The following is an 11,721-nucleotide window of genomic DNA, read 5'->3' on the forward strand; positions in this document are numbered from 1 at the left end:
GAGCTTATCTCCATTTTATAAATGAGGAAGTTGAGGCCTAGAGTTATACAACTTGTCCAAGGTTATGTAGCTAATGGGTAGTGCCAGGCCCATTTGCCTCAGAGAATCTGAATATTTACAATATAATCTAAAAGAGAAATTTAATGACTAATCATAAGCAAAAAAATTGCACATTAAAGAAGATGACAAGTTTTCATCTATCTAGTTAGAGAAAAACACACAGTCTGTCTTTCACACACGTACATCTTATATGTACGTGTGTGGCAGGGATTTTCCTTATTAAGCAATTATTTATTGACCGTCTACGTTGTGCTAGGCACAGGTGCTGGGGATAAACACTTAATAAAATACACCCCCTATCTTCAAATAACTTGCACTCTAAGTGAGGAAGTAAGCCAACAGTTATAGTAGATGTTATATACCAAGTGATACATCGCTGATGGCAGTGTAAAATCTCAGAAATCTTTTGGAAAGAAGTCTGGAGATAGGTACCTCAGAGCCTTAAAAATGTTCATTTGCTTTGATCTCAAACTCATTTTTATGGATTTATTTTAAGAATGTTATTCTCAATATGGAAAAAGGCCTTAATGCATAGAAACGGTTGTTTTGTCTGATAATATTGAAAAGTTGGAAAGAATTTAAATGTGTAAAATGGTTAACCAGTAAACCCACGCAGTGGAATATTTTGTAGCCCGCACAAAAAAATCAAGGTTATGAGTCCCCTGATTATATGAGAAATGATTGATTTCAATGTTAAATGGAGAAAAGTTGAACATAAAATTTGATATCCAATATGATGGGAACTTTGTCCCAGAAAAATCACCCTAGCCGGTGTACAGAAGGGTGGAATGGAGAGCAGATGGCAGGAAGGAAAATTCTTCCAAAGCCTTATCATTAGTCTTACTTAAGTAATAGAATATCAAGCAATTTTACTTTCTAACTTTTTTGGTTCCATATTTCCATGTAAGGGACATGAATTCTGAATACTTTGTAGGAGGAGGGTATACTTTTTCACAAAAATTGAACACTGTGTTCTAATTCCCTCCATTAGAGGGAGAAACTGTTGCATGTAATTGCAATTTGATGTGCTATTTAGAACCAGTCAGGAATTTTAGTCTACTTTCCTCTGACCGTGCTGAGGGTTTTTTGTTTTTTTGTTTATTTGTTTAGAATTTCTTTGAAATCAGTTTTAGAAGATTGATTAAACCATTATATTAAAAGTAGAGGAATTCTGCAATTTTTTCCCCTTTTTCCCCATTGAAAACTTGACTGGCTTTAGTAATGAAACATTAAAGAATTTGAAGTTCTTAGACTCTCAATTTTTTAAACATGTTCTGAATATAAAAATATATGTTCACTGAGCAAATGTTTGAAAAGAATGAACAACTTCTTGAAGGAAATAAAAGCCACCTCTGCATGTACACATACCTAATCTGCTCTTTTGTCTTAAAAAAGTATCCGAAATATTTTGCCATGTCACTAACTACTCTTCTACATCAGAGAATTTGATTAAGCTTATGCATCATCTCCCAGGAAAAACGCACAGATATATTTTGAATGTAGCACTCCTGAAGCCCATTCATGAACTCTGGTTGAGACCTCTTGTCATTCTTAGTGGCTTCATAGTGCATTCCTTCAGACGATGAGCTGTTTTTATTTAAACCAGTCCCAATTCGGAGGCTCTTAGCTTTCTTCTAGGGTTTGGTTATAAACAATCTTATGACATCATGTTGGTAGATAAATCTTTGCCCCCATCTTTGATTTCCTTAGGGTAAACTCCTGATGTAGGATTGTTGTTAGGTACCAAAAGCTACTGTCCAGACAGTGATACCAGCTCCTCTCCCAATGATGGCAGGTAATAGAGTTCCTCATTCTTTAAGTGATTGTTCAAAGCAGTTAACATGGATAAATATACCTTACTGTTTTCATAAGTATAGGTATTATGATTGTTTATCACTGCATAAGAAACCACCCCAAAACAGTGGCCTAAAACAATGACAATCATTTATTTTGTTCACGAACCTGGAGGTTGAGTAGAATATTAATTCTTTTACTACACTCTTACTGACTGAAAACAATACCTATTTGACTAGCTCAGAGTTCTGTAGGTCAGAAGTCCAGGCACAGCGTGACTGGGCTTCCTGCTCAGATACACACGGGAACATGTGGGTTCCCTCCTGAGAGTGTTAAAGCACGTGAAATTTAAGTGTAAGATATTGAGCCCCAAACGTTGGATGTTCACCATAGTTTGTGTGGGCCACAGAGCTGAAATCAAGATGTCAGTCTGGCTGTGTTAGCGTCCAGAGGCTCTGGGAAAGAATGCCTACAGGCTTCTTCCGGCTTGTTGGCATAATTCAGATGCTGCAGTTGCAGGACAGAGGTCCCCATTTCCTTGCTGGCTGTCAGTCGGGGGAGTGTTTCAGCTCCTAGAGGCCTCTCGCTTGCCTTCCCTGCCGCAGCATTGGACTTCTTCAGAGCCAGCAATGGAGAGTCTCCCTCTTGTCCCTTTTGTACTTCAATTCAGGAAGAGTTCAGGTCCTTTTCATGGGGTGCCCGAGTAGGCCACATCCACCTAAAATAATCTATCTTAAAAGATCAACTGATTTTGAACCTTAATTCCATGTGCAAAATCCCTTCACTACAGCACCTACATTTAGAGTTTGATTGGATAAGTGGAAGGTTTGTGTACTTCAGTAAGTGGTCATCTTGGGGGCTCTGTCAGAATTCTGCCTATTGCAAGCAGTGTCCCCACTTCAAGGACCGAAGTGTCTTAGTTCCTAAAACTCCTAAGATAGTTTATCAGTGTTCATTTTATTTCAGTGACCTTGGTGAAGGGAAGACTACCACCTCCGTGAGCAGGAATGGCAGCCAGCTTCCTGAGTCCACAGTGTGGCTCTGCTACTTAGTGGTGTGACCTTGGCTGTGCTGCTCTACTTACTCTACTGCTCTGCCTCTGTTTCCCTCATCTGTAAAATAACATGGAGTTAGTGATCGTTCTTTCCTCGTAGGGTTTTTTGTTTTATAAATTTATTTTTGGCTGCATTGGGTCTTCGTTGCTGCTCGCCAGCTTTCTCCAGTTGCGTCGAGCGGGGGGCTACTCTTCGTTGCGGTGCGGTGGCTTCTCTTATTGCGGAGCACAGGCTCTAGGCGCGCAGGCTTCAGTAGTTGTGGCACGTGGGTTCTAGAGCGTAGGCTCAGTAGTCGTGACGCACAGGCTTAGTTGCTCTGCGGCATGTGGGTTCTTCCTGGACTAGGGCTCGAACCCGTGTCCCCTGCACTGGCAGGCGGATTCTTAACCACTGTGCCAGTAGGGAAGCCCCCTCTTAGGGTTTTGATGATTCGATTATTTAATACCCAGGGAACTCCAGGAACAGTGCTTGACTGTAAATTGCTTTAAAAGTGATCACTTTTTTAAAACATGCTTTTGAATCTGCAATTATGCAATTCAGGTATGCTAAGCAGGTTCGTTAATAGGACTTCCTGCTATAAAGAGACCCACAAATAAAAACAGAATTTTTCTTTCTTGGTCGTAACTTCTTATTTCTGACTTACTATGTTATATGCATATGACTTTTATGGTGGGCTGCCACAAATTTATGTTGGAAAGAGTGGAATTTAAATAAATCTTTGCAAATTTGATAGATTTTGATCATTCATTTCACTGGCATGGTATGATAGGACCAGTAGCAGACTAAAATCTGAGTTCACTTCTGGCTCTGCCCCTAAATCCTGATGAGACCAATAGCTGGAAAGGCTTTTGGATATTATACTATGAATTAGTTATAATATTGACTCTGTTTGCTTAGGAAACCCTGGAGCAGTGCCTAAAGCAGTTAAAGGAGGAAAGAGTTATAAGACTGAAGGCTGATAGACGAGTCAGTGAGATAAACACGTTTCATCTGCTTTTGAGAGTGTTTTGGTTTTATTTTGATTTGATTTTAAGCCATATACACATATTTTTTAAGCTTTAGAACTGTAATATGTTGCAAATTGGTTGTATCATATGGACTTTTGCATTTACTGGTATTTAGTGATCATATGATCTATATTCCAGAAAGCATGTTTTTAAAGATGTGAAAATCTGGTTTTGTGTATGTGTGTGTGCTTTTATATGACATTAGCTTATTTCCTGTTCATGATTCTTTGATTCAAGAAGGCACTTTCTGTGCATGTATTGTATATACAGTAACATAAAAGACATGATGAGACTCTCCTGGCAATGAATTAGGAAAGTGAATCATTGAAATAAATTTAAGATATTGGAAAACTTCTAAGAATGCAATGAAAGATAAAAATATATACTATGAGAATTACATTAGGTAATGTGCATGAAAGCAGGGCATAATCTAAAAAGTTCTATCTAAATATAATTTATCACAGGGTGAGTGTAGGGAGGAATTTTTGAAAGTGCATCCATTGGATTGGCAGACACTCATTCAATAAATGTTGAGTACCTGCTCATGTAAGGCAAAAGGGGCATCATGAACATTAACAGCCTTTCTGAGAAATACGAGAGTTGAGCTTACAGGGGGTTTTAAGTGCGTAGATGATGAGCGGAAGGGGAAGAGTGCACGGGGGTGAATATGTTGAAGAAGCCAAAGAAAATATTGGTGATCGTACATTTAATAAATTGGGTTGGGTATGATTTAGGACTTTTAAACGTAAGCATTAGATATTTTACTCACTAAAGTTAATTCTTAACATTCAGCAGAGTTGTAATATGTTTTGTTCAAATCAGATTCTATAACTCACTTTCTAATTTAAGGGAAACTTAAAGCAGGTCATTTTCTAATGTGGAATGAGGCTCCATTATGAATTGAACCAGTTAGAAATGTGATCTTTTGTGAAAGATCATTAATAAAACGGTAGCTTGGGTTTATTTCTATACCACCTAAGTGTTATATAGGAAACTTTGTTGGGTGCCTGTGGGTTTTGGTTATTATGTGATAAGGTCTCTGTCTTTACTGGCGGAGGGTTACATTAATTATAAATTAATTACATTTTGAGTGTTTTAGTTTTGTTCCTTGAAACTAGGCAAGACTACTTTTTGTTTGTTTGTTGTTTTTTTGGGGTTTTTTTTTTGCGGTATGTGAGCCTCTCACTGTTGTGGCCTCTCCCGTTGCGGAGCACAGACTCCGGACACACAGGCTCAGCGGCCATGGCTCACGGGCCCAGCCGCTACGCAGCATGTGGGATCTTCCCGGACTGGGGCACGAACCCGTGTCCCCTGCATCAGCAGGCGGACTCGCAACCACTGCACCACCAGGGAAGCCCAAGGCAAGACTACTTTTGATGACAATGAGAAGAAATCATGTCAGACGTTTTCAGTCTTCTTGTATAGCTGGAACATGAAAATGCCCAGTTAAGAAACACAACTTTCTCTTTGTCTGAAGCCCTTCATGCCCACTCATTGACAAGCATGATCCTGGATGATGAAGGTGTTCTGGGCAGCACTGAGAATTCTTTTCAGAAGTTCCATGCTTTCCTGGTTCTCCTTAAAGATGCTGGGTTAGTTCATGTCTCTTCATGGCATTCTTCTCTTTGCGACTCTAATGGTAGTTTGCTGAGGAACTGGAGCAATATTCATCACTTACGTGGCCATATTTAGCCAAATTTAGTGTAATTATAGGTAATATAGTTGACGTTTTAAAATGAGGAATTAAATTTTTTAAGAAATGCAAGTAGGGAAGCCTGCTTTGGTAGAGTGGGGAGCCCATTATAAAAGAGTAACCTGTAGACAGAGTAATTAGTAGGTATAGTTGTTTTGTAAAGACTAAATTAAAGGCAGTTTTCATTGAAAATAGTTGGGAATGCATAAGAATTTTCCTATCTTTCACTTATTTTGCTTGTTTGATAAGTTTGAATTAAAGTTATCTTTGCCTTAGACATAAAAATGATTATTAATCTGCAGGGGAGATATAGGTCAGTGGTTCTCAACCGGGAGCAATTTTGCTGAAAGAGGGAAGTGGAGATTGATAGTTGATGGAGTTTTGTCAGTGAATGTCAGTGTTTTGTCAGTGAATGAATTGGTGTTGGTGTTCGGAAGGAAGGAACAAACACATTCTTGGAAACTGGAGGAAAGGTGGTAAAGAAGTGTGGGAATGGAGGTGTGACAGGCAGTGGACAGGGTGCATGGTACATGTTGAAGCTGCTAGTGAGACAGTGGGATGTCTCCTGGAGGATGAATCTGGAAAGGGCTGAGGATTTGGGGGAGAGAGGGGCTTGTAGTCTGGAGTAGGATGTTGGCTTTTAAGATTTTAGAAGTAGGGCTTCCCTGGTGGCGGAGTGGTTGAGAGTCCGCCTGCCGTTGCAGGGGCTAAAGGTTCGTGCCCCGGTCTGGGAGGATCCCACATGGCGCAGAGCAGCTGGGCCCGTGAGCCATGGCCACTGAGCCTGCGCGTCCGGAGCCTGTGCTCCGCAACGGGAGAGGCCACAGGAGTGAGAGGCCCGCGTACCGGAAAAAAAAAAAAAAAAATTTATGAGTTAAAGCAAACTATCCTTAATGAAGAAAGAAGACATTAGAGAAAATATTCCAGATTTAAATTGTATAAATGTCTATTCTGTTCATATTTTATCTAGGTTTCTATTTGTATGCAGTCAGCTTACAATGAAGGAACACTAATGAAGGTACACATACTGATATAATTTTTAAAATAAGTAGTCCAGACATAGCTAATAGGTAACATATTAGAGTGAATCACCTGGTTATGGGAATGGGAGGGGAAAACCTGTCAGCTTTTCCTCTAGCCTTACTTGGAGCCCCCATCAGCCAATCTCAGAGTGGTCTTGGGAACTGACAGCTTGAGAACACAGTCTGGTCACAAACTATATACGGTTTACATGTGCCTGGAGGATAGAAAAGAAATTAATTATCTTACAGAATAGGGTTTTATTTTTAGTGAGGGAAAGGAAATGGGTAATAACTACCCCAATCACCAAAGTCTGAAAACGTAGTGGACATAGCCTTGGATATAGCTAGGTTAAGCTGAGAATCACTTGGCAAGATATAATTACAAAAAAAACTGGCTCTGAAATCTTCTGATTAATCAATTGACTGTGTTAATAATAAGATTACAGAGTAACACTGAAGTTTTGAACTCTACTTTTTAATGGTTGGCTTTGTTCATCACTGAATTTTTGTCTTGTCTTTTGTCTTCCCCTCCACTTTCCGAAAATTACAGGTGATGCTAGGATTCCTTTGCCTCTTGACTCCTTCCGTGTCCCAGCGTCTACTCAGGAGGCCTTAGAAACTTCCAAAGACAACCTGGGGGTCCCAGTCACAGAGCAGCGGCAGGAGTCTTTTGAAGATTTCATTGCTAGAACATGTTCTCCTTCAGCAGACGTCATTTCTGGAACTGGAAGTCAAAGAAAAGAAGAGGAATTATCTAGAAATAGCAGGTCTTCTTCAGAGAAAATGAGCAAAGCAGGTGAATAGACCAAAAACTACTCTGCTAAGAAACAACCTGGGAAGGACCTGCATTCCTGCTCTGACTCACCTGTAAAGCAGAAAAGCAAAGGAATTGGGCAAAATAATTCTTTGGTTAATAAACCAATTAAAAGTGAGTCTTCGAAAAAACACATTTCTGTTAAGAGAGTAGAATAGTGACTGTTTCATCAAAGACAACTAAAAGTAAACTCAGTTTACTAGAACAGTCTGAAAGTGATACTCTTGGATCTGATTGTGAATTTCAAGAAAGCATCCATACTCTATCACGCCTAACATAGGTCTAAATCTTTTAAAATTATGTTTTTGCCTTCAAATTTTCATAAATTACTTATGTTTTTATTATAGCATATGGTGTTTTCAGTTACTTGACTGGAAGCCATTAGAGAAAGATTTTTTTATCTATACTTTTTTATTATAATGAAAGTTTGGGTGTACTTTTCCTTGTAACACTTTGCACCATTCATTCAGCTAGTGTTTACTGAGGGCTTCACATGTACAGTACTTTTCTGGGTGCTGTTGCTTTCAGCAGTGAACAAAATAAAGCCTTTACTCTCCTGGAACTAGCACTCTGTGGTGGGAGAAAACATAAACAAAGCAGGCTAAGGGTTAAAAAGAGATGGGAATAATAAATGGAATAGTTTTACCATTTGGTTAAACATCAAACTATTATAAATCACACGGCCAGAAGCCATTGACATATTTTAATTCATAATAACCAGAGAGCCTCAAACATTTACCAAGGCACTTAACCGTGTTTATGGATTACAGCAACGCTCTGAGGTAGGGAACTCTTACCATCCCCATTTTATAGATGAACAGTCTGAGGAGACATTATGTGAGTTGCCCAGAATTACACAGCTATAAGTAAGTGGGAAGTTGCAATGTGACCCGAACCCATGCTTTTTTTTTTTTAATGTATGGACTTTATTATCTTTCATTTGTTTCTGATTTATGTGAATTTTTTCTTTAAAGATTTTTTCTGATGTCAACCATTTTTAAAGTATTTATTGCATTTGTTACAGTATTTGCTTCTGTTTTATATTTTGGTTTTTTGGCCTCAAGGCATGTGGGATCTTAGCTCCCCGACCAGGGATTGAACCCTCACCCCCTCCATTGGAAGGCAAAGTCTTAACCACTGGACCACCAGGGAAGTTCCCCTTATGTGACCATTTTTCTGGCAATTTTTTTAAATTTTATTTTTTATTGACATACACTTGAATTACAGTGTTGTGTTAATTACTGCTGTACAGGAAAGTGACTCAGTTACACATTTATGTACATTCTTTTTCATATTCTTTTCCATTATGGTTTATCACAGGATATAGAATATAGTTCCCTGTGCTCTACAGTAGGACCTTTTTGGGGTTTTTTTTAATACATGCACTTTTTAAAAATAAATGTATGTATGTATGTATGTATGTATTTTTGGCTGTGTTTGGCGTTTGTTGCTGCACGTGGGCTTCCTCTAGTTGAGGTGCACATGCTTCTCATTGTGGTGGCTTCTCTTGTTGCAGAGCACGGGCTCTAGGTGCCTGGACTTCAGTAGTTGTGACATCCGGCTTAGTTGCTCTCTGGCATGTGGGATCTTCCCGGACCAGGGCTTGAACCCATGTCCCCTGCATTGGCAGGCATATTCTTAACCACTGCACCACCAGGGAAGTCCCATGTAGGACCTTTTTGTTTATCCATCCTGTATATACACCAGTTTGCATCTGCTGATCCCAAACTCCCAATCCAACCCTCTCCCACCCCCTCCTCCTTGGCAACCGCCAGTCTATTCTCTATGTCCTTGGTTATGTTTCTGTTCACACATAGGCTGTAACCAGGCTCTTAATTACTTTGTTATCCTGTTTCCTTGTTAAGAGAAGAAGGGTTTAAGGAAGGCACTGAGAGAGAAGCCAGTGACCACTAGAAGTGCAAAAACAGTGGGGCTGTCAGAAAGCACACCTGTCTCCTTCCCCCATCGTGAGCAGAATTTTTAAATGGCAGAGTATGTAAGAGTATGTGATGACATATCTCTGGATTAAATGATGTCTCTCTGGTAAAACATGTACAGATAAGTCTTTAGTTCAATCAGAGTGAAAGGTGAGATCAGAGAAAAGCTGGAGTGTCAGATTTCTTGTAGAAGGTCCTGCCTGATTGTTACTAAGAGGGCTACTACAGTACTAGTTAGTTCATTAGTCATGGGTTGAGTGTTAGAGGAGTGAAACAATGAGCAAGATGTAGTGTTGGCCCTTTAGCAGTGGAGTGAGAGGGGAAGACGCACAGCAGATGTCTCATCCTGCACGTGACCTGCTGTGACGGGCATATTCAGGGCGTTTAGTCAGTGTTTGTGGAAGAAGAGGGGGAGCCGTGAGGCAAAGAAAAGTCATCAAAAGAGGCAGTCCCTAAGCTAAGTCTTAAAGGACTCGTGAGAAACTGGTGAGTCAGCCGGTGAAAGGCAAGGATACTCAAGGCAGAGTGGACAGCGGAAGTCCAGAGCCGTGAGTGTGCGAGGGGTGTGTCACACAGCCACAGGCACAGGCTCTGGAGGATCAGTGCAGTGTCCCCAGGCAGCGGCAAGTGCCCCTAAAGGAGGCAGCGAGGAGGAGGAGAGCAGGTCTTAACCATCCATGTGCGTGGAGCTGGTTTCCTCAGAAAATAGCTAAGAATGGAAAGGACAAGTTCAGGTGGCATTTTAGACCACTGACGTCAGTATGGATGAGGACTCTGAAGAAGCCTGGAGATAATTATGCCCCACTCTTCTGAGGAGCAGTGCTTTATATTTTCGAGTGGGACTTTCACGCTGCCACCTCCTCTCCTGTCCCTACTGAAAGGTTTATAGACCGGCAGAAGGGAGAACCTGGCTTAAGTAAAGTTAATCAGGTTCCCTTACTGTACAGCTTCTCGGGGCTGCTGTAGGCTAATGTTCATTCTGGATCGTCACAGCAGGCGTATGGTACACAGCCATCCTCAAAGCTATTTGACCCTAGAGTCCTTTTCGAATAGAATGTCTAACAACTGGTTCCACCAAACAGCAATTTTGTAACTTCTAGACCAGGTTATGGCAAGAAGAAAGGGGTCTGAAATAAGGTATAGATGAAGGGAGGAAGTAAGTTCTAATTGTATTTAGGAAATTACCGGCAAGACTTGACCTTGGGAAGTAAGGAAGAAGTAGGAGGCGGAGGCTGAACCCCCATCTGTGTGACTAAGGTTGGGTGATGGTATCATTGAGTTTTGAAATAGGGGATAAAGAACTGAAGTGGGGAAAAGACTTTAGCTCTGGACATGTAGAATTTGAAAGCACCTGTAGAATTCAGAAGACAAACTGGTAGATAACTGGACATGCACGTGAAGACATGGAAAGATAAAAATTTGAATGTCCTCAGCACATATCAGCAGTCATTAAAATCATGAAAATGGATGAGATTTCAGAGAATTGTGAGTACTGACAACGTTTAAGTAATAAGCAGAGAAAGAATTCTGGGAAGGAGAGAGGTGATAGAGTTTCAAGAAGGAGGAAGTAGATGACAGTGTCATCCTTCAGAGAATGTGAGTGTCCATTGGATTTGGGCAGTTAGGTCCCCAGTGACCTTAGAGCAGTTCAGTGAAGTGGTGGACAAAAAGCCAGATGGCAATAAACTGAGGGTGTAGGGCTGCCTGTCGGGGCCAGGCGGGGCTAGTGAGGACAGTGGGAATAGGCTACTCTCAAGGAGTTTGGATGAAAAGAGAAAATAATTAGCAAAAAAGAATTTTTTAGAATGAGAAGGACATATTTTATATGTTGAAATGAAGGAACCAATAAAGGAGATCCTGAAGATGTAGATAATAATTTAGAGAATTGGGGAAACATGGACATATGAATAAGAAAAAAAACCTTGCGCAGTATATAAAAATCACTTGTATCCTTCGAGCTGGATGGATACTGGTAAGTTTGGGAGAAAATAAAGGTAAGAAGAGATAGAAGTTAAATAAGTTTATACTGATAGCCTCAGTTTTCTTTGACACAGATTTTTCAGACACACATATATACACATACATAATTACCGTTTGAAAATTCTTTCATAGTTACATGTTTTATAAATCACGTCTGAGAAAAGTCACTGATTTTCATTTTGTACAGCATTATCTTGTAAGGACAAGATACAGTGACAAATTCCATGCTTTTTGCATATCAGAGCTGACATTGAAAGTATCTGCATAATTGAATTTTCACTTATTTGTAATAAGTTTATCCTTAGGAGGATACTTTCATAGTGTTTGATCACAGATGAGTTTGAGCATTGCTATCACTC

General features: G+C 40.1%; 1 pseudogene; it reads left to right on the plus strand.

Moving 5' to 3' along the window:
• Positions 1-7,725, plus strand: part of LOC132494220 (centrosomal protein of 78 kDa-like) — a 134,271-nt pseudogene extending 126,546 nt beyond the window's left edge.
• The last annotated feature ends 3,996 nt before the right edge of the window (positions 7,726-11,721 follow it).

This window comes from Mesoplodon densirostris, chromosome 7 (genome assembly GCF_025265405.1).
Source record: "Mesoplodon densirostris isolate mMesDen1 chromosome 7, mMesDen1 primary haplotype, whole genome shotgun sequence".
NCBI classification, from domain to species: Eukaryota; Metazoa; Chordata; class Mammalia; order Artiodactyla; family Ziphiidae; genus Mesoplodon; species Mesoplodon densirostris.